Source organism: Phascolarctos cinereus, unplaced genomic scaffold (assembly GCF_003287225.1).
Source record: "Phascolarctos cinereus isolate Bilbo 61053 unplaced genomic scaffold, phaCin_HiC Scaffold_726;HRSCAF=1367, whole genome shotgun sequence".
Classification (NCBI taxonomy): domain Eukaryota; kingdom Metazoa; phylum Chordata; class Mammalia; order Diprotodontia; family Phascolarctidae; genus Phascolarctos; species Phascolarctos cinereus.
Window position 1 is genome coordinate 299,587,047 of NW_027556098.1, and position 27,286 is coordinate 299,614,332.

Consider the following 27,286-nt stretch of genomic DNA (forward strand, 5'->3'; position numbering starts at 1 on the left):
CGATCAGACACTTTTCCCATTTCCCACCAGCTATACTGCTTCTGGACATCTTGGGAACTCTCCATCATGACCCAAAGTAAGGTACTTTCTCTCCACCCCAGCTTATTTTTTTGTGTTGTCTTCCCCCTTTTGATTATAAGCTCCTTGGGGGAGGGACACTTTGTTTTTATCTGTATTTGTATCCATAGCACAGTAGGGATTGACTGACTGACTGACTGCCCATCAACTGGAGAATAGCTAAACATATTATGGCAAATGAATGCAATGGAATATTATCGAACTGTAAGAAATGACAAAAGGATTATTAGGGGGCAGCTAGTTGGGGCAGTGGATAGAGCACCCGCCCTGGAGTCAGGAGGACCTGAGTTCAAATCGGCCTTAGACACTTAACACTTACTAGCTGTGTGACCTTGAGCAAGTCACTTAACCCCACTGCCTAGCCAAAAGAAAAAAAATGAAAGAAATGACAAAAGGGATGGACTCAAAGAATCCTAGGAAGACTTGTACTAACTAATACAAGGTAAAGTAAGCAGAACCAGGAGAACAATTTATAAAATGCCTACAGCTCTGTAAAGGAAAACAACTAAGAAAGACTTTAAAACTCTGATCTATACAATGACCAGCCAGGACTCCAAAGGGCCCATGATGAATCATGGTTTGCACTTTTTGACAAAGAGATGGTTGATTAGAGCTGCAGAACGACAGTGTAGATTTGTTTTGCAAAACTATGCTTATCTGTTGTAAGAGATGGTTTTTATTCTTTTTAGAGAGGAGTATATGGTGGGAAAAGGAGGTAGGGATAGGGATTCCCAAAAAAAGAAAAGGAAAAAACACCAATTAAATATTTTTAAAATATTCAGCAGATAGGGCAGTTTTAGAACTGGAGTGTTAAATGTATTATACATTTTAAAAGAAACAAGCTACACATAATAGGGATTTGCCTCTTTAAGTCTCATTTTCCTCATCTGTGTTACAGGGATTGATTACTGTATTTGAACAATTGACTATACAGGGTTGTGATGAAAGCATTTTAAAACACTATTGAAATATAAGGATCTATAATCTCATATATACAATCTTTTTCTGTTCTTTGTATATGGAAACTATCATGTTTATTGATGTTTGTCAAGTTCATAGCAATAAAAAAGAAAAAGCAGCAAATGTAAAAAAGTTACTTCAGAGGCACAGAGGATAGCCCAATTTCATTTAATAGATGAACTAATGAAGCACTTTCCCCAGTAATTATTCATGTATATATGTGTGTGTGTGTGTGTGTGTGTGTGTGTGTGTGTGTGTATATACACATATATATATATACACACACATATATATATATGCACATATATATATATATATATATATATATATATATATAACAAGGCACACTGAATGTTTCTCACATTTCCTATGAAAATGAAATCACCAAATTAACATTGTGTTCTTCTCTCTACATATTTTACCAACGTGTCATGTTGAATATTTTTGACCTGGATGAAAATTTTACTTTCCACAATAAAAGCGTGTCTTCCTTCTCCTCTCCTTTTTCCTCTTCTTCCTCTTCTCCAACAGGTGTCTAGATAAGTGAAGTCCTCTGTTATTTTATCCCGCTGTGCCAGGCTTATGATTTGTTTCCCAAGTTTCTTGTTTATTTCTTCTTCCTATCCAATCAGTCTACAGTATACTCTGATAAAAAGACTGCTTCTATTCCTGCCCTAGTGACCATCATCCAAATGTTCTCTACCATTCTGATTCACTGATTTGCTTGCATGAGTATAATTTTTAAAAATATATTTTTATCTCTTTCATTAAATATTTTCCAATTACATGTAAAAAAATTAACATTCATTTTTCTATTGAGTTTCAAATTCTCTCCCTCCCTCCCTTGAAAAGGCAAGCAATAATACATGTGAAGTCATGTAAAACATATTTACACATTAGCCATGTTGCAAAAGAAAACACGCAAAAAAAGCAAGAAAAATAAAGAAAACTTTAAAAAATATACGTCAATCTGTACTTAGAGATCATCAGTTCTCCCTCTGGAGGTCAGTAACATTTTTCATCGTGGGTCCTTTGGAATTGTCTTAGGTCATCATCTCGATCAGAGTTGCAAAGTCTTTCATGGTTGATCATCTTTATAATAATCACTATTCCTGTGTACAATGATGCCCTGGTTCTGCTCACTTCACTTTGCATCAGTTCATATAAATCTTCCCAGGCTTTTCTGAAACAACCTTGCTTGTCATTTCTTATAGAACAATAGTATTTCATCACAATCTTATAGCACAAAATAGTATTTCATCGCAATCACATACAACAACTTGTTTAGGCATTCCCCAATTGATGGGCATGCCCTCTTTCAAATTCTTTGCCAAATTTCTTAATATATAGTGCTATTACACTCCCACCCTTCTATCTTTTACTTATTCTGTTCCCATTTAAATCAGAGATGGTTGATTGATGACACACAGTAGTCATTATATGATTGTCTTATTATGCCTTTTAAAAGAGAGGCACTACAGGTACACAGAGGAGAGGGACTAAACATAAAGACACAGACTCACTTAGCTTTTTGGAGGTAATATTTACACAAGCTCCAAAGGACCAAGAATCGGCATATGATGGAAAGAGTGATAGATGAGTTCCTGGACCTAAAAGAAGGGATCTCCTCCACTGCTATTTACCTGGTTTCCCACTTCCTTTAGGTATGTGGACAGAAAGCCAGACCTGAAGGCAGGAAGATCGGTGTTCAAATCTGCCTTCAGGAACTTCCTGGCTGTCTGACCCTGGACAAGTCACTTTACCTCTGTTTGCCTCAATTTCCTCATTTGTAAAATGAGGATAATAATAATACCTACTTATCACAGTTGTGAGGATCAAATGAAATATTTGTAAAAGTGCTTCACATAGTATCTAGCCTATATAAATGTTAACTATTATTATTAAAGATTAAAATTCCTTTAGGAAATAGTAGGCAGAGCTGGACATGCAAAAAAGCCAAGCTATATATATTTTTATAGAAAGTAAAAGCTGCTGCAAATAACTGATAACATTTTTGTTGTTGAATTGTTTCAGTCATGTCTGACTCTTTATGACCCCATTTGAGATTTTCTTGGCAAAGATAATTGAATAGTTTGCCATTTCCTTCTCTAGCTCATTTTACAGATGAGGAAGAACAGGGTTAAGTGACTTGTGCAGGGTCACACGGCTAATTATCTGAGGCCATATTTGAACTCATAAAGAAGAGTCTTCCTGATTCCAAACCCAGTGTTCTATCCAGTGCACCACTTAGCTGTCCTAAAGATAACATAAAGACTTTATTGAACTCTAGGACATGCTTTCTCTTACAAAAGTTCCAGGCTAAATTGGAAAAGGATGGGTTTAATAGAAGTACTCAGTAAGTACCCCCTGAGAAATGACTCTACTACTTGAACTGTAAAAGAATCAGAGAAGTACAAGAAGAGAGCATGAAAAAAGCAAGAACTTAGGCAGGAAAGATCTCTATATATTAGAATGAAGCAGAAAAGCTTCATGAAGTAAAGACAACTTTATTGAACTGAGCCTGGAAGAATGGGTAGGACTTGGAAAGGCAAAATAAGAGGAATTTTTATTAGGGCTGGAAAACAATGATAGTACCATAGATTTGTATGGTATCTTTATTTGGAACAGCCTAAAAGGGTGTGGTTCAACTGAAGCTACATTAGAAAAAGACTTTTCCTGGCTCTTCAGGCATAATAGTAGTGCTAAAACCAGATTTGCTGCCCATTTTCTCTTTTTTTGTTCCCTACTTTTTTCTGCCCTGGGAAAGCCACTGACAGTCCAGAGTTTCAATATTGTTTGCATAAATCTCTCAGGCATGGCCATATGACATTGATCACCATCTAATACCAAAAAAAAAAAAAGAAAAGAAAAGAAAAACATCTGAATGTCTATCTACCTACATGTTTATCAGATTCATGATCATGAACCTATCCAAATTAGTTTCTCTATTAAAATAAAATCACAGATATAGGGCCCTTGGAGAGTACATAGTCCATTTGATATATGCGGAAGTCTTTTCTCTTTTCATTACATAACTGATGAAGAAAATGACAAGTTTAAAGGAATAAAATAATTTGCCATGGCTAGCCTTAAAATTGGTTCATTTATCCTTAGATCTGGGCATTCAAGTCTCTATTTCCTCTTATGTGAGCATTAAAGGATTATGTAAATCTACAATTTCTTTAAGTAATTCACTTATGTGATGAGTTATTATATGATTATCTAGTATTTACACAACATTTTTCATTCAAATAAATATGTTTCTTTGGTCTTTTTTAGTTGTGTCCATTTGGGATTTTCTTTTTTTTTATGAGGCAATTGGGGTTAAGTGACTTGCCCAGAGTCACACAGATAGGAGGTATTATGTGCCTGAGGCTGAATTTGAACTCAGATCCTCCTGACTCCAGGGCTGGTGTTCTATCCATTGCACCACTTAGCTGCCCCATTTTGGGATTTTCTTGGCAAAGATACTGGAATCTGCCATTCCCTTCTCCAGCTCATTTTACAGACAAGGAAACTGAGTCAAACAAAGGTAGATAGAAATAGATATGATATAATATGATAAAGTAGTGACTTGCCTAGCATCACATAACTACTAAGTGTCTGAGGCCAGATTTTGAATTCAGGTCTTCCTGACTCCATGACAGATCTCTATCCACTGTGTCATACCACCAACATATTACAAGTCAATAAATATTTTCATTCTACTGAGCCATGTGATCTTCTATAAAACATAGCAAATTTAGAACAAAGTCACAGACAATTATTTGAGATATAAAGGAATGATTAAATGAGACAGAGACTTGGGCTAACAGAAGATAACTATACAAATATTTATCTTTTGGTGCCACACATGGGTTAGCTAATCTGTTAGAGATAGACAGAGACAGATATGATACGATATGATAAAGTTGATAGAAAGAGAAGTTGAAGCAAATGAAATCTTTTCCTAGATGTGATCTTGAGTATGCTTCAACTGGATCTCACCTACTGTGTGGTTACGTTATCTCAAGCCTTGAACCCAATTCTTCTTAAATCCATAGCCAACTCTTTATTTACTATGCCACACCACTTCTCCTCTGACTTCAAAAATCAAATCAACAAACTTTTAGTGAGCATATATTTTATGCTAGACACTGCAGTAGGATATACAGGAGTATTAGACATAGTCCCTCATTAAAAGGAGATCACATTCTAATTCAAATGCTCTGTTGTCTCCTGTCTCCCTCCCTGTCTGTCTCTCTCCCTTCCTGTCTGTCTCCTTCTCTGTGTGTGTCTCTCTCTGTCTGTCTGTCTCTTTCTCTGCCACACACACACACACACACACACACACACACACACACACAATATGTTAAACAAGGAAATAACCATATAAGAAATGCTGAAAAACAGTGCACAATGAGTTAATTTCTAGGGCTTTCATATTTTTATTCAGATCACATCATTACTAATATCCCATTGATTATATTTCTCAGTTTTTCAAATAAGTTCCTTTTGAGTCTTTTTTTTAAAATTCTACTACTGAACCAACAATGTCAATGATACTTTAAAATAATGGTTGCCTCATTCATGCAGCAATAGACAGTATTTATATTGAATTCAATGAAGTACCTTGGCAGTAGGGTAGGTACATTAAGGGAAAAGAGTTTGAAACAATACTAAATTCAGCTGAGTTGATGCCACCTTATATCAAACTTTGTTCTGCTGCAAGAAAAAAAAAAGAGCAGTGAATCTCAAGAAGGAAATGTCAACCTTGTGTGTGTTACATTAATTGAAAGAAAAATGAAAACTATTTGCTCCCAGTCATTCCTTTTCACATCATATAGGGAGGAGGAGCAGTACAGCAGAAAAATCTGCTGGCTTTGAAGTCAGAGGACCAAGGTTCAAATCCCAGCCCTGCCACCTATGGAAACAATCTCTTTAGCAAGTCACTTAATCTCTTTGGCCTGAATTTCTTCATCTCTAAAACACAGAAGTTGAACTACGTGACTTCTGAGATCCTCTCCAGGTCAGTGAAACCCTGCATAGCAAAAAGAGTTGCACAGGATAGGAAATCATGGATAGGCTGCATCCTGCATCATTAGAAGGGAAGAGGGGGCAGCTAGGTGGTACAATGGATAGAGCACCTGAAGTCAGGAGGACCTGAGTTCAAATCCGGCCTCAGACCAAACACTTGACACTTACTAGCTGTGTGACCCTGGGCAAGTCACTTAATCCCAATTGCCTGAAAATAATTTTTTTTAAAAAAGGGAAGAGATGAGATCAGAGACTCATTGGAGTATTTACATATACAATATATTCTGCACAATGAGATTAGTCACATAAAAATAAGTGGCAACATTCTTAGGCTGTTTACAGGCTCTCTCATTCAACATATATAATGAGAGAGGAAGAGAAAACGTATTAAAAATTAAATGAACGGGGGGCAAGGTAATTTGATTGGGAATGGCGTCCAAGTTGAAGAAAGGACATAATCAAACCAGACTAGAAATCAAGAAATTTGAGTTCTAGTGCTGGTTCTGCCACTACCTTACTGTGTGACTTTAGCATCTTGGGGTCTCAGTTTCCTTATCCATAAAATTGTTGGGGGTAGAAGTAGGCGGCTGGGTGGCACAGTGGAGAGGGCACTGGGCCTGAAGTCAGGCCAGCCTCAGACACTTGCTAGCTGTGCAACCCTGAGCAAGTCATTTAACCCTGTTTGCCTCAGTTTCTTCAGCTGTAAAATGAGCTGGAGAAGGAAATGGCAAACCACTCTACCATCTTTGCCAGAAAACCCCAACTGAGGTCACAAAGAGTTGGATGTGACTGAACAACAAGAAGTGTAGATCTGCACTGTATGGTCTCTAGGACTCCTTCTAGTGCTAACATTCTATCAGTTTAAATAATGACATAATACATAGTAGACGAGACCAAACTGGTATAAAATGAGAGTATTAGACAGCTTGACTATCTGACAATGTATACTAATTAGTCCTGCTGCCAAAATGAGCACTTTCTTCACGTATCAAAGCATAATTAAAAAGTATTTAGGGCAGGTCTAACGAAAAATCAGGGAGTAAGCATAAAATAAATGTAAGGTGCCCTACCTTTCTCATTTTTTGGTTGGTTGGAACAAAAATATGTTCATGAAGTAAATTTGTGATACATATTTATAAAGGGTTAGGTTCTTAGTCCAAAGCAGTATCTCCCCAAATGAAAGTCATTAACTCCAAAGAGAACATGGGACTCACAGACGTGGCTGTTCACAAATGGATGAAATGGGTCCAGGCTTATGATGAACCACTGCATTGATAAATGAATCACCACCGACAGTGTCTCGTTTGTGACGTTCACTCTCTGGGCCTTGCCATCCAACTTGTCAGGGCATTCTTTGAATTTCTGGGATTTGCCATTAACTTTGATGCTGCTACTCTAAGGACCACAGGGTATTACCAATCCCCTCCCCCAACCCTTTCTGCTGCTCCTTCCCACACAGGCTCTCTCTCTCTATTAGAATGTAAGCTCCTTAAGGACAGGACTATATCTTTTCCCTCAGCACTTAACAAATGTGCTTAGCATATAGTAAGCACTTAATAAATGTTTTTCTATTCATTTGTTCATTCACAGAATCTGAAGCTTTTTGGTGATGTAGTGGCAAACTGAGAAGCAGTATAGTATAGTGGGATGGAGAACTAACCTCAAAATCAAGACAGACCCAAGCTCAAAGTCCTGCCTTTGGCACAGCCTGGTTATGTAACCACAGGCAAGTCACCTGTCCTCTCAGTTGTTCAGGCAATTCTCTAAGACTACAAATTACAAAACAACTGTACACATGCATAATAAATGAAGTCTTAAGAGGAGAATGAAATCAATGGTCAGAACCAACGTCAAACTGTCAACTGTGTGAACGAAAGGGTCATTGTATAAGACTTTCTATGACACCAAGAGGGACAGCCAGAGCTGTGAAGTGCAGAATGCCTCCTTGATGTGGTACTACTTGGGGTGAACATAAGAAATGGAGGGCCCTCAAGAACACTGAAATAAAGGGTCAAAGAATACTACAGAGAGAAGTAAGGGAAAGGGAGACTTGGAGATTATTGTAGAATAATATGTGAAAACCAGTGCTCTAGAGCAAGGGCTCTCAACCTGGGCTCTGTGACCTTGTTTAACTTTTTGTTATTTTATAACTTCACTTTGATATGTTTGGTTTCCTTTTTAACCCTGTGTGTTTTATTTTATGTATTTAAAAGCATCATTTCGAGAAAGCGTCCACAGGCTTCGCCAGACAGAAAAAGGATGCCATGACATAGGTTAAGAACCCCTCCTCTAGAGCCTGAAGGAGGGACCAAGATGACACAGATGGCAATCTGACTCCTCTACCCTCCTTTTGGGCTTGGGTAAAAAGGCAGGGCCTATGAGAGGCACAAGAAGGCAATGAATGATGCAAGGGAGGAAGTGCAGTAGACCTCCCATAAGGAGGAAGTAGCTCCATTCCAATCATTTGGATGGAATGTAAGCTCTTTGAAGGCAAAGGACTGTTTCAGGTTTGTCTTTTCATCCCCAATGCCTACCATAGTTCCTGGCACATAGTAGTGACTTCATAAATGCTTGGTTGGTTGATGATTGGAGAATCTTGGAAGAGGTAATAAGTACTATGAAGGAGGAAGACAAGACTAATCTCCCAATCACTTAGGCTCCTCTTTGACCATCGCTATCTCACCTCCCACATCCAATCTGTTGCCAAGCCCGCTGATTTCACTTTTGCAATATCTCTTAAATACACGCCTTCTCTCCTCTCACACTGCCACCACTCTAGTGCAGGTCCTTCTCACCTCACACTTGGACTACTGCTATAACCTTTTAGTGGGTCTGCCTGCTTCAAGTCTCTCTCCACTTTAATCCATCCTCCATTCAGCCACCAAAATGATTTTCCCAAAGCATATGTCACTCCCTACTCAATAAACTCCATCACCTCCAGGACCAAATGCAAAATATTCTATTTGGCATTCAAAGCCCTTTACAACCTAGCCCCCTCCTACCTTTCTAGTCTTCTCACACTTAACTCCTTGACAAATAATCTTCAATTCAGTGACACTGGCTTTCTATCTGCTTCATGAACAAGAATCTATCTCTTCACTCCAGGCATTTTCTCTGGCTGTCCCTTGTGCCTCGAATATTCTCCTTCCTCTGCTCTAACTGACTTCCCTGGCTTCCTTTAAAACTAAAATCTCATCTTTTTGAAGGAAGCCTTCCCTAAGCTCTCTTAATTCTAGTACCTTCCCTCTGTTGATAATTTCCTATTTATCCTGTATGTTGCTTACTTTGTATGTATTTACTTGCATGTAGTCTCTCCTCCCATTAGACTGTAAGTTTCCTGAAGACAAGGAACTGTATTTTGCCTATTTTGTATCCCCAACACTTAGCACAGTACCTGGTGCACAGCAAGCGTTTAATAAATGTTTATTAATTGATTGCTTGCTTATAGTCATATCAAGGCTCACTGTTGAATTTTATCATCAGGAGAATGGAGCTTTATCCCCTGGCACTGATATCTGGGAAGTGGTGCTTCCTGGGGGTGGGAAGGACCTTTCTTCTCCTTATAGTTGTCCCCCTACATTTCTTCTTCGCAGCAGCTACCATCTTGCATCTTGCCTCACTGTCTCCCTGGCCTTCTCACAGGCCTTACCATTCTTCCAAACCCTACACCAAAGAAGAGTTGGATTGTGCTCTGTATTATCCAGACCCTCAACCATTCCCACCAATCACAGGGGTGGGCTGCCCCTCTCTTAACAAGAATGAAGTCAGATTGTATGTATCAACACCCTTCTTCCTCCCAGCCTCCCTTTTCAGCTTAAACTCAGTTTAGGGAGCTTCTTCCTGACTAACCTCTGTGTATTCTACTCCCAAATCCCTATAGCAACAGCAATGATAACTGCTGCTATGATGAGATGCCTCACTGGAAACTCAATTGAAACCAAGTTCCTGGAATGGGCCACCGTCCTCAGGCTACTTCCCGAAAGAACTATCCATCAACCCAAGCCTTACAAAGGCATTTCATGAGAGTAGGAGAATAGGTCAGACCCCTCTCATCCTTCAGGGCCAGGCAAATTGCCATACCCCATTAAATCTGAGGCAACTCTGGCACAGTCAGTAAACTGTGTTAAAATTTTGCAAAGTAACTTTTTTGTCAAAACCTAAATTAATTTCTGTGTAGATTATCAAAACAAAAGCTTCAGATTTTAAAATTGCCTTGAATCTCTTTGGAGTACCAATTAGTCATTTTTTTGTCATGTCCAACTCTTTGTGACCCCATTTTCTTGGCAAAGATAGTAGTTTACCATTTCCTTCTCTACCTCATTTTATAGATGAGGAAACTGAGGCAAACAAGGTTAAGTGACTTGCCCAGGGTCACACAGCTGGTAAGTGTCTGAGGCTGGATTTGAAGGAAAGGAATCTTCCTGACTCCAGGCCCAGGGCTTTATCCACTAGGCCACCTAGCTGCCCTTGGGATACCAAAGTCAACAAAAACTCTTACTCTTACCTATTATTTACACTGCTTTCCTCTCTCATCCCCCAAACTAGACTTTCTGCCATCATCCACTAATGTACTCAATATGTTTCTAAGGGCAAGAAAACAATCCCAGATGGGGTTACAAAGAGTTGGACACCACTGAAAAATGACTCAACACCGAAAAATGACTCAACAGCATTTCTAAGCATTCACACAGAACTCCAGAAGTGATTCTGCACATGTAAGTGAGATGAAGAAATGTAACTGGCATTTCCCCATGAGTCATCCCACACCCTCCAGCTCCTCCTCAGGCAGGCCTAAACTTTCAAACCAGAAAAGCCAGAAATCAACTTCCAAGTTGTTGGCCTTTATTAGCCTGAATTGTGCATCCTCATAATGGAATCAACTCTCAGCAAAATCAGAGAATGGATCATCTAGTCTACGGATTACCTAAGATCTTTGCTTCATCTCTTCCTCCTTTCTGTTCTCTATCTCTGGGCCAATAAAGAAGTAAAATTATAGAACCACAGATACAGAACAGAAAGGGGCCTCAGAAGCCATCAAATCTAACCTTAGTTTTAAAGATGAGAAACTGAGGCCCAGAGAAGTCTTATTAATATCATTAATGCAATAGAATAACATCTATATTATTTTATTATATTCATATTGTGTTAATAACATCTAAAATAATTAATGTTATATTATTAATATAATAATAATAGCTAATCTTTATATAGTGCTTACTCTGTACCAGTCACTGTGCTAAGTGCTTTACAACTTCTGTCTCATTTGATCCTTACAACATCTCTGGGAGGTAGATGCTATCACTGTCTTTATTTTACAGATGAGGAAACTAAGGCAAACAGAGGTTAAAAGACTTGCCCAGGGTCACCCAACTAGTAAGTGTCTGAGGCTGGATTTTAACTCAAGTCTTCCCAACTTAAATGAACAGTAGTTGGCAGTGCAGATTTTAATCCAGGTACTCTGACTCCAAAGCCTCTTTCCTCATCTTTAAAATGGGGATAATAATAGCACCAACCTTCCCAAGCTTGTTGTGAGGATCAAATAAGATAATATATGTAAAGTGCTTTGCAAACTCAAATCTCTATCAATGCTAATTATTATTGTTATTATTATATCAAGTCAACGAGACACAAAGATAAATAAGACACAATCCCTTCTCTCAATCCTACAGAATTAGATACTAGCAATCCTGTAGATAGCCTATGATCAATGATTTAACAAAGGCTGTTTTTCTGGTGGGTAAGAACTGGAAATTAAGGGGATGCCCATCAGCTGGGGAACGGCTGAACAAGTTGCTGTATGTATTGCAACAGAATATTATTGTGCTATAAGAAATGATGAGCAGGATGATTTCACAAAAAACTGGACTTACATGAACTGATATAGAGTAAAGTGAACAGAACCAGGAGAACACTGTACACAGTAACAGCAATATTGTACAATAAAAAATTGTGAATGATTTGGTGATTCTCAGCAACGTAATGATCTAAGACAACCCCAAATGACTCAAGATAAAAGAGAAATAACTAATGACATCTGAACATAGACCAAAGCACCCTATCTTTCTTTTTCTTTCTTTCTCTTTCCTTCTTTTTCTTTTTTCCTTTTTTTTTTGGTTTGAGTTTTCTTCCATAAATGACTAATATGGAAATGTTTTGCATGATTGCACATGTATAACCCATATCAGATTACTTGCCATCTCAGGGAGGGAGGAGAGGAGAGAGGGAGGGATAGAATTTGGACCCTGAAACTTTCAAAAAATGGATGCTAAAAATTGTGGATTGGAATCTTTTTAAAGTCCCAAGGGCTCATTTCAATTTGAAATTTCAATAATAATAACTGATATTAACATAGTACTTTAAGGTTTACAAATGGACTTTGCATATATTATGTCATTTAAACCTCAAAACAACTCTGATTATTGTTTCCATTCTGTAGTTGAGAAAACTGAAGGTTGGCTCTTCTCAGCAATGCAAGGATCTAAGACAACTCCAAAAGACACCTGATGGAAAATGCTATACACATCCAGAAAAAGAACTATGGAGTCTGAATGCAGATTGAAGCATACTATTTGCTCTCTTTTTTGTTGTTTTGTTTTTTCTTTCTCATGGTTCCTCCCATTGGCTCTAATTCTTCTTTACAACATGACTAATGTGAAAATAGGTTTACTATGAATGTATATGTAGAGTCTATATCACGCCATCTTGGGGAAGGAGGGGGAGAAAATTTAGAACTCAAAATCTTATGGAAGTGAATGCTGAAAACTAAAAACAAATTAATTTTTAAAAATTGAAGCTTGGCTAAGTTAAGTGACTTACCAATGGTAAGAAAGCTAGTAAGTACTGGAAATGAGACTTGAACGCAGGTTCCCCTGACTCTTAGTCCAGTACTAACTACTATACCATGCTGCTTCTCCTCAACCAATTCAAAATAACATATTAAGGCAATTCAAAAAATGAAAGCTGCAAAAGTTTTTTGAACAATGGCTGAGGTCTTTTGGCAAAAATTGCCAAATAATGCAATGATAAATGTTGAAGGAATTCAAGGGACAGGTAAGAAGAAAAGTCAAGCTACTGCAATGTTGGTAGATCTGTGAATTGATCCAACTGTTCAGAAAAAAAAAAAAAAATATATATATATATATATACACACACACACACACATACCAGGAAAACTAAACTAGAAAATTCACTAAATTTTTGACTCAGCAACATTATTTCTGGGTAGAAAGATCAAGGATGTCAAAGACAGAGGGAAAGGTCATCTATATGTAATACTTTTTTTTTGGGGGGGGGATAATTTTTGTGCAGCAAAAAATTGGAGACCAAAGTGTGTGCCCATAAATTGTGGAATTTAAGAAACAATGACTGAAGAATTCAGAGAAACTTGAAAAAACATATATGAACTGATGCAAAAGTAATAGAACCAGGAGGCCAATTTATACAGCGACCCCCCCAAAAAAAAGTAAAGGAAAACAACTTTGAAAGACATCAGAACAACAATATCCTCAATTTCAGAGAACTAAAATGCAAACATTTCTCTTCTTCTCAGAAGAAGAGTAAGAACTATAAGTACAGAATGGGTCAGACATTATCAGACATTAACAGGCATTAGTCAGCTCTTACTGGCTCTAGAGAGCCAACTGTTTTTAAAAATCGATCACCTCATTATATAAATACTTTAGGGGCAGCTAGGAGGCGCAGTGGATAGAGCCCGGCCCTGAAGTCAGGAAGACCTGAGTTCAAATCCTGCCTCAGACCAAACACTTGACACTTACTTGCTGTGTGACCCTAGGCAAGTCACTTAACCCCAACTGCCTAAAAACAAAAAACAAAAAACCAACAATAAATACTTTAGGTGATAAACACCTCCTATAAGAAATTGCTGTAGGGCTATGGCCTTTTACACAATGCTACTATTCCCTGCCTTTGGCTTAAATTATATTACCAAGAAATCCTGAGGCCAGAGTTGCTCCCACTGATAAAATAAAAGGAAGACTTAAGTAGAATGTGAGCCCTTGAGAGCAAAGAGTGTCTCAACTTTATATTTGTATCCCCAGCACCCAGCATGAGACCCATTACACAGTGAATGATTAATAAATGCCTGTTGAGAGATGATATACAATGAAGGATGTGGTGCTCCTATAGAAGCTTCAATCTAAGTTCAGGCACAACTAAATGGCATTTCCAAAAAACTAGCCAACTCACATTATGGTCACGTGGTGGCAGAACCAAAAAGTCCAAAGGAACCTCAGAAGCTCCAAACCACAGTCATAGAAGTTTGGGAGTTGGAAGAGACCATGGTGACCTTCTAGTTTAAGTACCTAAACAAAAATCCTTCCACAGACTCTCAAACAGGGGGTCATCTGGCTTGAAGACCTTCAATGAGTGTTGAACCTACTAACCACTTAGGCAGTCAATTTCCACTTTTGGATACCTCTAATTATTAGAATTATTAGAGGTACCTAATTATAAGAACTAATTATTAGTAAGTTTTTCATTATAGTTAATAATAATAACAGCTGGCACTTAGACGTAGTACTTTTCAGATTGCAAAACATTTTACCTTCACAACAATCCTGAGAGGTAGGCACTATTACTATCCCCATTGGACAGATAAAGAAACTGAAACAAAGGTTAAGTTGCTTGCCCAGAATCACAAAGTTAATAAGGTTCTGAGGCTGGATTTTAAATCAGGTCTCCTTGACTCCAGGCCCCGCTCTCTATCCATCGTACCCCCTGGCAGCCAGGACAACAAAAATGACATGAGAATATGACAAGTGGGTCAACTTAACTCAAGTACTCATTATAACTACCATGTGCCCAGCTGCTGTTGTTCAGTCACTCAGTTGTGTCCAACTCTTTGTGACCCCATGGACCAACTGTGCACAGGGGGTTTTTTTGGCACAGATACTTAACTGGTTTGCCATTTCCTTCTCCAGCAGATCATTTTGTCAGGCTATCAGAGGCTGAGAGACTTGCCCAGGATCACACAGCTAGAAAGTGTCACAGGCCGCATTTGAACTCAGATCTTCCTAACTCCAGGCCTGGCACTGTCTTTTGTGCCACCAAGGTTCCACTAGCTCCATTCTATCTCCAGCCAGCCTCATTTTCCAGTCTTATGTTTTCTATGTGGCATTGCTGCCAATCTTCAAGCACACCACTGCCAAGAACATGCTGCTGCCCACTCATACCCACCATATGTCTTTCTATTGCCCTCTGGGTCATCAAAAGTTTTTATTCTTCTGAGATCACTGTGTTCCATGCTTCACTGCCAAATAGCAACCCCCAGGAAAACAGTGATGTCAGTAGGTATACGTGGGGCTTTTGTGACCATTAGCAGTTTGGATTGTTGAAAGTGCTGCTCAGCCTGTACTCTTCCAATTCAATCCTGAACCTAGTTCAGTTGGTATCCATCTACATTGCTTTACCAACACAGATATACTAGTAGACTAACTCAATCACTATCTAGTTGCATTTTATAAACTGGGCAAGATACTATTTGATTTTACATTTAAAGCTGCATTTTCCTTTATCAATGTTTTTGGTGGGTAGGGGTAGCAGAGGAGAGCTAATAATAAATAGCCAAAGTAGAAACTCACATTCCTTACCTCTCTCAATTGTGTGTCAGGGTGTGGCCTTTTATAGAAAACTGTCTGTTTCCTTATGTTTTCATAAAGAATATCTTTCAACATAACTCTCAAAGTTTTAGCTAGAAATGAAAAAGTAGTCCTAAGGACTGGTAACTGCTGATATCTTTGTGGTTGCCTTTTACTGGTGATAAATATCATCCGTGATTCTTTTAGACTCTATCCTTCTGAAATATCTTGAAAACAGATGCCTAGGTATCTTTAAAAAAAACAACAACTGTACCTAGACCTGTTATTATTTACCTTCTACCTTCTGAAAGTCTAACTTCCTAATATGGCATTTGGTCATTTAATGTCATGATAGAACAAAATGGCTGAAGTCATGATTATAAACAGAGTCTTCAATTCTATTTCTAAAATGAAAGAAGGAAATGGCCTGAAGATTCCACGCACAGCAAAATGTGTGCATGCCTACTTTTCTTCTTGCATTATGCTACATTTTATTTCCCTCCATACACTGAAGCTATAATCCAGCTACATTGGCATCCATCTCCTGACTCTTCACCTTTGACCTAGATGCCCCTCATGCCTGCAATGTTCCTCCTTGCCTCTGCCTCCCAGCCACTTTTGAATTCCTTCAAGATTCAGCTCAAATCCCACCTTCTACAGGAAGCCTTTCCCATTTCCCTTACCCTTTCCTCAGAAATTACTTTCTATCTCCTTTGTTTATATCTTGAACACACCTACTTATTTATATGTTGTTTTCACCATTAGAATGTGAATTCCTTGAGAACAGAACGCCTTTCTTTGTATCTCCACTGCTTAGTATTGCACACAGTAAGTGCTTAATAAAAACTTAATGAAACTTAGTGACTACCTTACCATATATCCTATCTCCCCCACAGTTATAGATCTAGTGGGGTTAACAAACTGCTTCCCTGTCTCCAGTTCCTAGCTACTAAACATGATGTTTCTGATTAAAAATGACGGGAAGACCTCATGATTGTTACAAACACTCCCTTTCCACATCTGTATCCTTAACATTGCTGTGCTCACACACACTTCTTGGTGTTTCCTGAATTGGGCTGGCAGAGAAAGTCTACATCAAAAGTAGGGAATCTAAGCACAATAAGTCCTGAAACCCTGGGAAATAAGATTATCAGAGGGCAATGTGGGGGAGAACAGGAGGAAGGAGGTAATAGGGAAGAACTGAAAACAAACCTGTAACTGAATAGTCTGTACTGTCTATCAATGGTTATCGTGTGCCCAAATCATATCAAGGAAAAATGCCCAAACAATTAAGGGAAGGCAAGTGCACAAAAGCCAGGATTCTTAGTTTGCATGTCACCAAAGAAAACAAATCAGACATAGCTAGACAGCCACAATTTTTGGCATGCCTTGATATACTGGAATCCCTTGGAAATACAGGTCACTGATTCTTTACTCTGATTTGGGCTATACTAAACTCTAACATTAACAGTCTTTCTTTATAGCACCACTAGGTCCCTCATTTCCCCAAACCAAATCTAAAAAGGAGAGGGAGAAACAAGGGATCATTCAATTAATTTCATTTCTAACTTTTATTAAGTGCCAATTGTGTATAGCCTCTCCAGTCGTTCATTATCAGTTGTCAATTCAAGTGGATGTTTCATAAGCGTTTCAATTTCAACACATCCAAACTTATCATCTTTTCCTCTAAATACTGCTTCTTTTTAACTTTCCTGTTTCTTTCAAAAGTACCCTCCATCCCTCTAGTCACTGAAGTTTACAACCCAGGAGTCATCCATGACACTTGGCTGCCTGTGGCCAAATCTTATTAATTCTATTCCCTCAGTATCTCTTACATCTCCAGTTGTCCCCCTCTCTCTGCTTACACAGCCACCACCCTAGTTCAAGTCTTCATTACCTCCCTCCTGTACTACGGCCAGAGGCTCCTAATAGGACTCCCTGCCTCCACTCTTTCCTTTCTTCAACCCATTCTTCACACAGATGCCAAATTGATATTCCTAAAGCACAGATCTATCATGTCATTCCCTTGCTCAAGAAGCTCCTATAAGTCTCTGCTGCCTTGAGAATAAAATACATCTTAGTTTGGCACATAATCTAGATTCAGTCTGTTTTCAAGATTATTGAACATTTCTTACCTATATAAATATCTGATGTTCCCTGTAGACCCAGCACTCTAGCTCCCACTTCTATGCCTGGAACGCAAGCCCTCCTTACCTCTGCAGCTGAAGTACCACTTCTCACACAAGGTCTTTGAAGATCCCTCTAATTCAAGAGTTCTAATTCAAGATTCAATTATCCTGGTGATGATGGACCTCCAAAGTATCCATGGATAGACCGCAATAGGTCTGTAATTTTTTTTTTAATATCTAGGTAAATGTATCTCAATATAATTGTTTTCCTTTTCGTATTTTATTTTATGCATTTAAAAACATTATTCTTAGAAGAGGTCCACAAGCTTCACCAGACTACCAAAGGGATCTATGACAAAACAAAAAGATTAGGGGCTCCTCCTCTAGTCTTTAGGCCCATCTTCCCCCCTCCCTCAACATTATATTGACTTTCCATATATTTTGTATTAGGGCATCTAGGTGGCACAGTGGATAGAACACTGGGCCTGGAGTCAGGAAGACCTGAGTTCATTTCCAGCTACAGATATTTACTAGTTATATGACCCTGGGCAAGTCACTTAACCCTGTTTGCCCCAGTTTCTTTATCTATAAAATGAGCCGGAGAAGGAAATGGCAAATAACTAAACAAGTATCTTGGTCTTTGCCAAGAAAACTCCAAATGAGGTCATGAAAAGGACACGACTGAACAACAAAATATTGTGTATTTATTTATCAGTGTACATGTTGCTTCCCTCCATTCAAATGTAAGCTCATTGAGTAAAGAGACTGTTTTTGTGTCTGCTTTTTACATTCAGGACCCAGCACACTGCCTAACACATAGGAGATTCTTAATAAATACTTTTTTATTGTTATAGAGCATTTCACCTGGTGCTGGGGGGTATAAGGTTCATGGGGGGGAAAAATAATCCAATTCAATCCAATAAGTTTTTTTTTCACTTAAAAAAAATTATTATTTATTTTAAGCATTCCTTTCTTTTTAAACTTTGAGTTCCAGATTCTCTACCTCCTTCTCCATCCACTTCAGCTTGGGGCATTCTGCTCTAGCCCTTCATTTCAACTCTGTATGTGTCCTTCTGTCCTAAGCATGTCTCTTGTATATAACATATTGTTAGGATCTGGTTTCAATTCATTCTCTCTGTTTCCTTTCTATGGGTTAGCTCATCCCATTCCCACTGGCAGCTAAGATCACTAATTGTGCATTTCCCTGCATCTCATTTTCTTCTGTTTGTCCTTCTCTCTCTCTCCTTTTATCCTGTCTCTCCTCAAAAGTCTGTCTTACTTCCAACCACTGCCTTCCCCAATTCGTCCTCCCCCTTATAATCTTCTCCTCCATAGCTCTTATTCCCTTCCCCATATATCTCCCTATTGAGTAAGATAGATTTCTATACCCAACTGAATGTGTGTGTATTTTCCCTCTTTGAACCAATTCCAATGAAAGTGAGTGAGGTTCAAGCATTGCCACCACACCCTATTTTTCCCTCCTTGTACTTCTCCTTTATGTGAGAAAATTTGTCCCATTCTACTTCTACCTTCCCACTTCTCCCGGCATATCTCTCTTTCTCACCTGTACATTCTCTTTTTGGAGATCATCCTAACATAATGAACTCACACCCATGCCCTCTGTCTATGTAGACTCCTTCTAACTAGCCTAATAATGATAAAGTTCTTAGAAGCTGCATGTATTATCTTCCCATATAGGAATGTAAACAGTTTAACTCTATTGAGTCCCTTAGGATTACTCTTTCATAGTTACCTTTTTTATGCTTCTCTCAAGTCTTGTATTTGAATCTCAAATTTTCTATTCAGTTCTGGTCTTTTCCTCAGAAATGCTTGAAAGTCCTCTATTTCCGACAGCTAGGTAGTGCAGTGAATAGAGCTCCAGCTCTGGATTGAGGAGGACCTAAGTTCAAATTCGGCCTCAGACATAACACTTACCAGCTGTGTAAGCCTGGGCAAGTCACTTGACCCCAATGCCTAGCTTAATTAAAAAAAAAAAAAAAAAGAATATTTTGGGCAGCTAGGTGGCGCAGTGGATAGAGCACTGCCCCTGAAGTCAGGAGAACCTGAGTTCAAATGCAGCCTCAGACCAAACACTTGACACTTACTAGCTGTGTAACCCTGGGCAAGTCACTTAACCCCAATTGCCTTAAAAAAAAGACAAAAGAAAGTCCTCTATTTCATTAAATATCAATTTTTCCACTTAAATAATTATACTCAGTTTTGCTGTGCGGGTTATTCTTGGTTGTAACCCTAGCTCTTTTACCTTCAGGAGTATCATATTCCAAGTCCCCTTCTTCTTTAATATGGAAGCTGCTAAATCATGTATGATCCAGTCTGTGGCTCTACAATATTTACATGTATCTTTCTGGCTGCTTACAATATTTTCTTCTTCACCTGGAAGCTTTGGAATTTGGATATAATATTCCTGGGAGTTTTCATTTTGGGGTCTCTTTCAGGGGATGATTGGTAGATTCTTTCAATTTTAATTTTACCCCTGGGTTCTAGGATTTTCCTTGTTAATTTCTTGAAAGTTTTCTTTGTTAATTTCTTGAAATATGATATCTAAGCTCTTTCTTTTTTTTTTATCATGGCTTTCAGATAGTCCAATAATTCTTAAAATATCTCTCAATCTAACTTTCAGGTCAGTTGTTTTTCCAATGAGATATTTCACATTTTCTTCTATTTTTTTTTCATTCTTTTGACTCTGTTTTATTGTTTCTTGAAGTTTCATGGAGTCATTAGCTTCCACTTGCCCAATTCTAATTTTTAAGAAATTTTTTTTTTGGCTCCGACTCTTATAATCTAGCCATGGGTTCAAATTCTTAAATTCTAGCCAATAGCTCACTAACATTCAGACTCCTTAAGAGTCTGCCCAGTATGAAGGATGTTCTAATAAACCTTGTCTTTGGCTGAAAGAAGGCTTGGGTCAAATTCTTTCAGGCAGGATACGAATTTTGTCATTTTGGGGTCCCAACACCCCTAAACCTCAACATTTTGGTGACCCATATGGGGAAACTGCTTAACCCCAAGTTCTTCTCCAGCCAAGATTGGAAGGTACGTAAGCCTCCCCCACGCTTCTTGCTCTGTAGTTGGGGGTGGCTCTCCAAGCACCAGGCACACAGTTATAAGGCTGTCTCGCACTCAGCCTGACGCTCTCAGGCTCTCGGTCCAATGGTTCCATTCGAGGCCATGGACCTGGGGACACCTTCCACAGCATAGAGGGCAATGATAGATGCCCTCTCTGGAAGTGTATGCCCAATTCTGTCAGTTCCCTCTACACCTCTGAATCCTACTTCATGGAGGTTACAGGGAAAAGTTAGAACAGTTAAAAATATCTTGGCAGATTTTTACAGGTTTTGTGATTGATCATTAAGGAGTTCTGAAACGCTTCCTTACAACTCTGGTCACTCCTTTCTCCCACTCCCTTCCCTTGAGTCAAGAGGGTATCTGTTAACCCCTCTTCATAGGACAGAAGAGTTTCCCCCTTTACCCCTCACCTTTGATTTCCCTCTCCCCCACCTGGGAAAGGAAAGAGGAGGGAGGGGCAGCAGCTACAGTGTGGGCCCCCCTGGCAATTGCCTTGGGCCCTCAGGCAACCTTTGCCTGGAAGCATCACCCAGGTTCAGCACATCCTGCTCAGGTAAAGAAGCTAGCCTCTGAACTTGGGTAAGCATGCTCTTCTTAAAGTTGTAGTTTTAACTGTTAATGATGAGGTGTGTAAAGTAATTTGGAAATGCATTTAACAAAATTGAAGTCACCTGATTGGCAGTGGGTTTGTTTCAAGTTTCAAATTGGTGAACTCTTTGTATCAGTTATGTCAAACAACTTTTCATAATTTACTGCTAAAATAATATGGCTATTGTTGGTTATTGTTTTAATGTGCAAACTAGCCAAAAAGCTTGTTTGGGTTATGTATGGCTTGCTGAGAATTTACAAGTGTATAGAAATTTCTCATGACTGACTTTTTACACCAGGACAAATTTAAGTTTGAGATGTAAATCCTGGAAAAGGTTTTCCTAAGCTGTGATCAATGAAACTTGCTGTTTGAGGTAAAAGCTCCTAGGATTTTATTTTGAGCTGTCTGATGGATCATAATCCATCGATAATCAATAATCCCCCATCTGAGAGAAATGCCACAAGCTACTCAAGAGAATGTGATACTGGTGGGAAGTCAGCATCAGGAAAAGCTGAAATGACAATTTTAGCCTCAGTCTAAGATGGGATTCTCCTGGCTCAGTTTCCCCATTATGTTTCTTTGAAAAGAAATGTTACCCACCTGGCTACTTCTGAGACTGGCTATGAGGTGGATTTGAAACTGCATGGTTGGAAAACTGATTTCTCTGAATCCAAACAGAGCTAAGGATGTTTTATCTGGTTATTTGGGCCCTGCAGTCTTTTCTGTCAGATTTGTGACTTCCAGACTACAGGCCATTCACCTACAGTTGATAGCAAACAGCTGATACCAGCCAATGTCCCTCCCCTCCCCCCATCCTTCCCTGGATGCAGCCTATGCTCCTTTCCAGTCAACCTCCTCTTTGGGACCCCCTCAAGGCAGGGACAGCTCTAAGCCCCTCGCCAGCAGGAAGCAGTTTCAGAAGCCAACTGACCTGAATTTGAGTCCCATTTGTTTGACGAGGATGGGATCTAGACCTCAAAAAGGAAAAACCCTGGATCTTCCCACGAGGCCAAATCTCTGGCATTAGCCAGAAGCTATAATCCCATCAACTGGCTTTTTGTTATTGCCTACACCCAACCTCCCAACTCTGTGACCCTTAATTTAGTCTAGCCCCCCCATTGTCTTACCTCCCTATGACCCCAGGCCACCTCCCACCTCTTAATCCTATCTAGGCTCTATTCTCCCTAGCCTGTGTGGTCCAGGCCTCTGGAGTTCTATTACCTCAGAGACTACTTGTCCACTCCTAGATCCCTCCCATAGTCTTTCTGTATATAAGATCTGTCTTGTCTCCATTAAGATACTCAGATTCTTAAAATCTAGCCAATAGTTCAGGGACATTCAGACTCCTTAAGAGTCTGCCCAATATGATGGATGTTCTAATAAACCTTGTCTTTGGCTGAAAAAAAAATTATTTTTTCAGTCAAGCTTTTGTACCTCTTTTTCCATTTGGCCAATAACACTTTTTAAGGAGTTCTTTTCTTTGGTGAATTTTTGTACCTCCTTTTCCATTTGGCCAAATCCACTTTTAAAGTTCTTTTCTTCAGTGAGTTTTTGTGCCTCTTTTACTTTTGTTGTTCAGTCATGTCCGACTCTTAGTGACCCCATTTGGGGTTTTCTTGGCAAAGACACTAGAGTGGTCTGCCATTTCCTTCTCCAGCTCATTTTACAGGTGAGGAAACTGAGGCAAACAGATTAAGTGACTTGTCTAGGGTCACATAGCTAGTGAGTGTCTGAGACCAGATTTGAACTCAGGAAGATAAGTCTTCCTGACTCCCAGCCCAACACTGTACCACCTAGCTGCCCCATCTTTTACCCTTAGGGCAATTCTGATTTTTCAGGTAATATTTTCTTCAGTATTTTTTGGTGCCTACGTTTACCAAACTATTAATTTTCTTTTCCTACCTTTCTTGCATCACTCTCATTTCTTTCCCCAATTTTTCTTCTACCACTCTTATCTCTTTCTTTAATTCTCCTAGGGATTCTTGTTGGGCTTGGGTCCAATTTAGCAGTTTTCTTGGGGGAGGAGGGAGGGTTTCTTATAGCTGTTTTCACACTTTTGTCTTCTGAGTTTTTTTTCTTGGTCTTTCCTGACACCATAGGAGCTTTTCTTTTTTTGTTGTTGTTGTCTGCTCATTTTCTAAGAGTGCAGAGGCACTGTCCCAAGCTTCAGGCTTTTTTTGTGCTTCTATTTTCAGAGTTAGTTCTGGGGTCTAAAAGTTTTTGGTGCTTCCCAAGGTGGTATTATCCTGGAAGAGGTGTGGTCACTGCTGTCCTGGCCTGCATTCCAGTCTTTATCTAGGAAGGGTCCCTGCTCCCCCTGCAGCCCCAAGTGCTAGCATTCCTCTTGGCCCTGGTACTGTAACCAGGGCCCCTGCTCCCTCATGAGTGCTCCTTTCCGCCCTGGAACTGCAACCCAGAACTTCTTACGGGCAATGGAGTTGCCAATCAGTGCCAGCAAAGGATCCCCTGTAATCTCTTTCTGCCCAGTTGTCCCACTCCCTTATGGTCTCTGGACTGCTGCTGCCACCACAACCACTCCAAAGGTCCCCTGCTGGTGCTCCTACTGAGCTCTGGGCCTATGCCCACCAGCATAGAAAAGGAGTTGGCACTAACAACTGAGGAGGTCAGGAAAGGCTCCCTGTAGGAAATATACAAGCATTTATAAATTGCCTACCTACCACCAGACACTGTGCTAAGAGCTAGGAACAAAGGATAAAGACAAAATAGGAAGCAATTCTTGATCTCAAGTTTACATTTGATCAGGGAAGACAACACCAGATGACAAATTTAAAACTGGAAGGGCTCTCGCAAACCTTCCAGTTCAACTCCTTTATTTTATAGATAAGAAAGTGAAGCCCAGGGACTTATCCAAGGTCACACAGGCACCAAGAGCTAAAGATAGAATTTGAACCAATATCTTGATTTCTGAGCAAGAGACTTTTCGACTGTACAACACTGGTTGAGTATGTACAGAATAAATACAAGATAGTGAGGAAGACAGGATTGCTACAGTGCATGGAGTGCTGGGCCTGAAGTCAGAATGACCTGAGTTCAAATTTTGACTCAGACACTTACTAGCCATGTGACCCCGGATAAGTCACCTAACCCTCAGTTTGCTCATCTGTAAAATGAGCTGGAGAAGGAAATGGCAAACCACTCCAGCATCTTTGCCAAGAAAAACCTAAATGGGGTCACGAAGAGTTGGACACAACTAAAACTACTGAATAACAAGTGAGAGAAGGCACAAGCAGTTGGAGAGATCAGGGAAAGCATCTTGTAGCAGGCAGTGCTTGAGATGTGTCTTAAAGACAGTGAGATTCTGTGAAGTGGGAAGATACAAAGATGAAAAATTATAGTTCCTACCATCAAGTATTATACAATATTGGGGAAGGGGGGAAGGAAAATGGGAAGAGCACGAGAATACCTAAGTAAGTATAATACAAAACAGACTGTGATAGAGGCAAAGGAGAGATCCAGACCTGGTGCTGTAGGAAAATCTGAGGTGAATCATTCTTGCCCTCAAGGAATTTACAATTTAGTGGGAATGATAAGATGGGAATAAAAATTACTGTAATACAGAGCAGTATGTGATAAGCCCTACAAGAGATGTAGGAGCAAAGTACTGTGAGAGGCCAGGGAGAAAGAAATCACTGCCAGATGGGGGAAACGGGACTCATTCATAGCATTATATATACATAAGATGGAGGTGTCTAGGTGATACAGTCTAGGTGATGTCTAGGATAAAGTGACGGTCACTTTAGAGTCAGGAAAACTCATCTTTCTTAGTTCAAATCTGGCCTCAGACATTTACTAGCTTTGTGGGCAAATCACTTCACCCTATTAGCCTCAGTTTCCTCATCTGTAAAATGAGCTGCAGAAAGAAATGGCAAACTGCTCCAGTATCTCTGCCAAGAAAACCCCAAATGGGATCATGAAGAGTTGGATATGACTGACTAATATGATCGATCAGAGGAAGTATGGAGTGGCACTATGACTTATATGGCCAGCCTTGGATTCAGCCCTGGGTTGAGAACCTGGGTTCAGGTACTGCCTCTTCCACACATTAGTGGTGTAACCATAGGCAAGTCAAATTAATCTCTTTAGTAGTCTTAGGTAACTGAAAGTATAATTTGCAGTTGAGTTGCTTTTGTTCCTTACACCACAGGATATTAGGATCACATTGCCAGGTTGGAAGGGCTATCAGAGGCCATGCAATCCAACCTCATTTTACAGATAAGGAAACTGAGGCCCAAGGAAGTAAAGTGATTTGTTCAGAAATGGGGTGGGGGTGTAGTACCCCATACTCTAAAACTCAGACATTTTGAATTTTTTTTTAATTTCAAAACTATGGTCTGTCTTCTAAAAGTAGTACAATAGCCTCTTTTGCTCAGGAGTTTAGAAATCCTCCGGGTGAAATACCAACTATCCTCACTGAGCAAATCAAGATCTGACAACCCGGAGCTAAATAACTCAGAACCTCCACATCTATAAAAGCTAGCAACCATTTTGCCTATTTTTCTTCTTTTAAATGTATCTTATTAGGCTAATGATCCAGGGGTGGGGAACCAGCGGCCCCGAGGCCACGTGTAGCCAGCCTTCTAGGTCCTTGGGTGGGGCCTTTTGACCGAGTCCAAGTTTTACAGAACAAATCCTTTTATTAAGGGGATTTGTTCTGTGAAGTTTGGATTCAGTCAAAGGGCCGCGCTTAAGGACCTAGACGGCCACGTGTAGCCTCGAGGCCGCAAGTTCCCCACCCCATACTGTCACTTCGGTTGCTGGCCTTGCCCTGGGTGCCGGTCGGTGCCTTTTTCAAATATCAGAAGCCACGGAAAACACCGCCTACTTTCTAAAGGCAAGAAGCCGCCTGCCAGTCAACCATTCACCGAATCAGGTCCCAGACGTGCAGGAGACACAAAAGACAGAGAAGACTGGAGTCCTGTCTTTGCCTCAGTTGATTTAGGGGAGCGCCCTTCCCATCGTGCCCACGCACATTCTGAAGGAACAGTCGGGTGCTGAGCAGCAGACGGCTAAAGGCAGATTTCTCCCATAACTCGTCAACTGGCTCCCTACCTGATAGTCAAGGAAGCAAACAGGAATTTACTAGCATGTAAGCGGAAGGCAAGAATCTGTCCCATCTGCAAGCTCACCTCCTTAACCTATCAGCACTCCTTCGGCGCGACACAAGTTCCCTGTTCTCTCGGCAGCCCCCGCCCCCACGTAAGCAAACCATCCACAAGTAGTTATTAAGAGCCTACTGTTGTAAATTTCACTTTTGAGAGGCTGCCTCCTGTAGTGGAAAGAAACCTAAACTAGAGGTCAGGGGATCTAGATTCTTCAAGACCTCTTCCACTTCAGCGATCAAAATTGTTTTATAGTCATAAATAAAAGTACGGTATTATTTGTTAGTCCCTGCTCTCAAAGAACTTACATTCTTTCTCCCCAACCAGAAATCAAAGCGGGACCAGCCTTACAAGCTTCAACAAGGTGGATGTCTCCCAAATCATCCAGAACATATATACACTTTTTAAGGTGTGCGTGCGTGTGCGAGATTGAAATACAGAGACAAAGACAGAGATAGAAGCAGAGAATGACAGGCACGAGAGACGGAGGTGGGATTCCCAAAAATGTCCGTCCCTCCCCCCCCCCGCCGCACACACACACACACACACACACACACACACACGCACGCACAGACACCCTCAAGAAGCCAGATGACTTTTAACATCTATTTTGGGTTGTACCGCCCAAAACAGGTTTCGGGTCCCTCAAAGATCAAGCTTTTGCATCCCCTGCTTCCCTATCAGAAATTCCGGTCGGGTGAGGTGATTCCT

The 27,286-nt window shown here is 39.9% G+C and overlaps 1 protein-coding gene across 1 annotated transcript in view; it reads right to left on the minus strand.

Moving 5' to 3' along the window:
- SLC35F2 (solute carrier family 35 member F2) overlaps window positions 1–27,286 on the minus strand; it is a 73,399-nt gene that overhangs the window by 45,535 nt on the left and 578 nt on the right. The gene's annotated exons all lie outside the window — the stretch shown is intronic.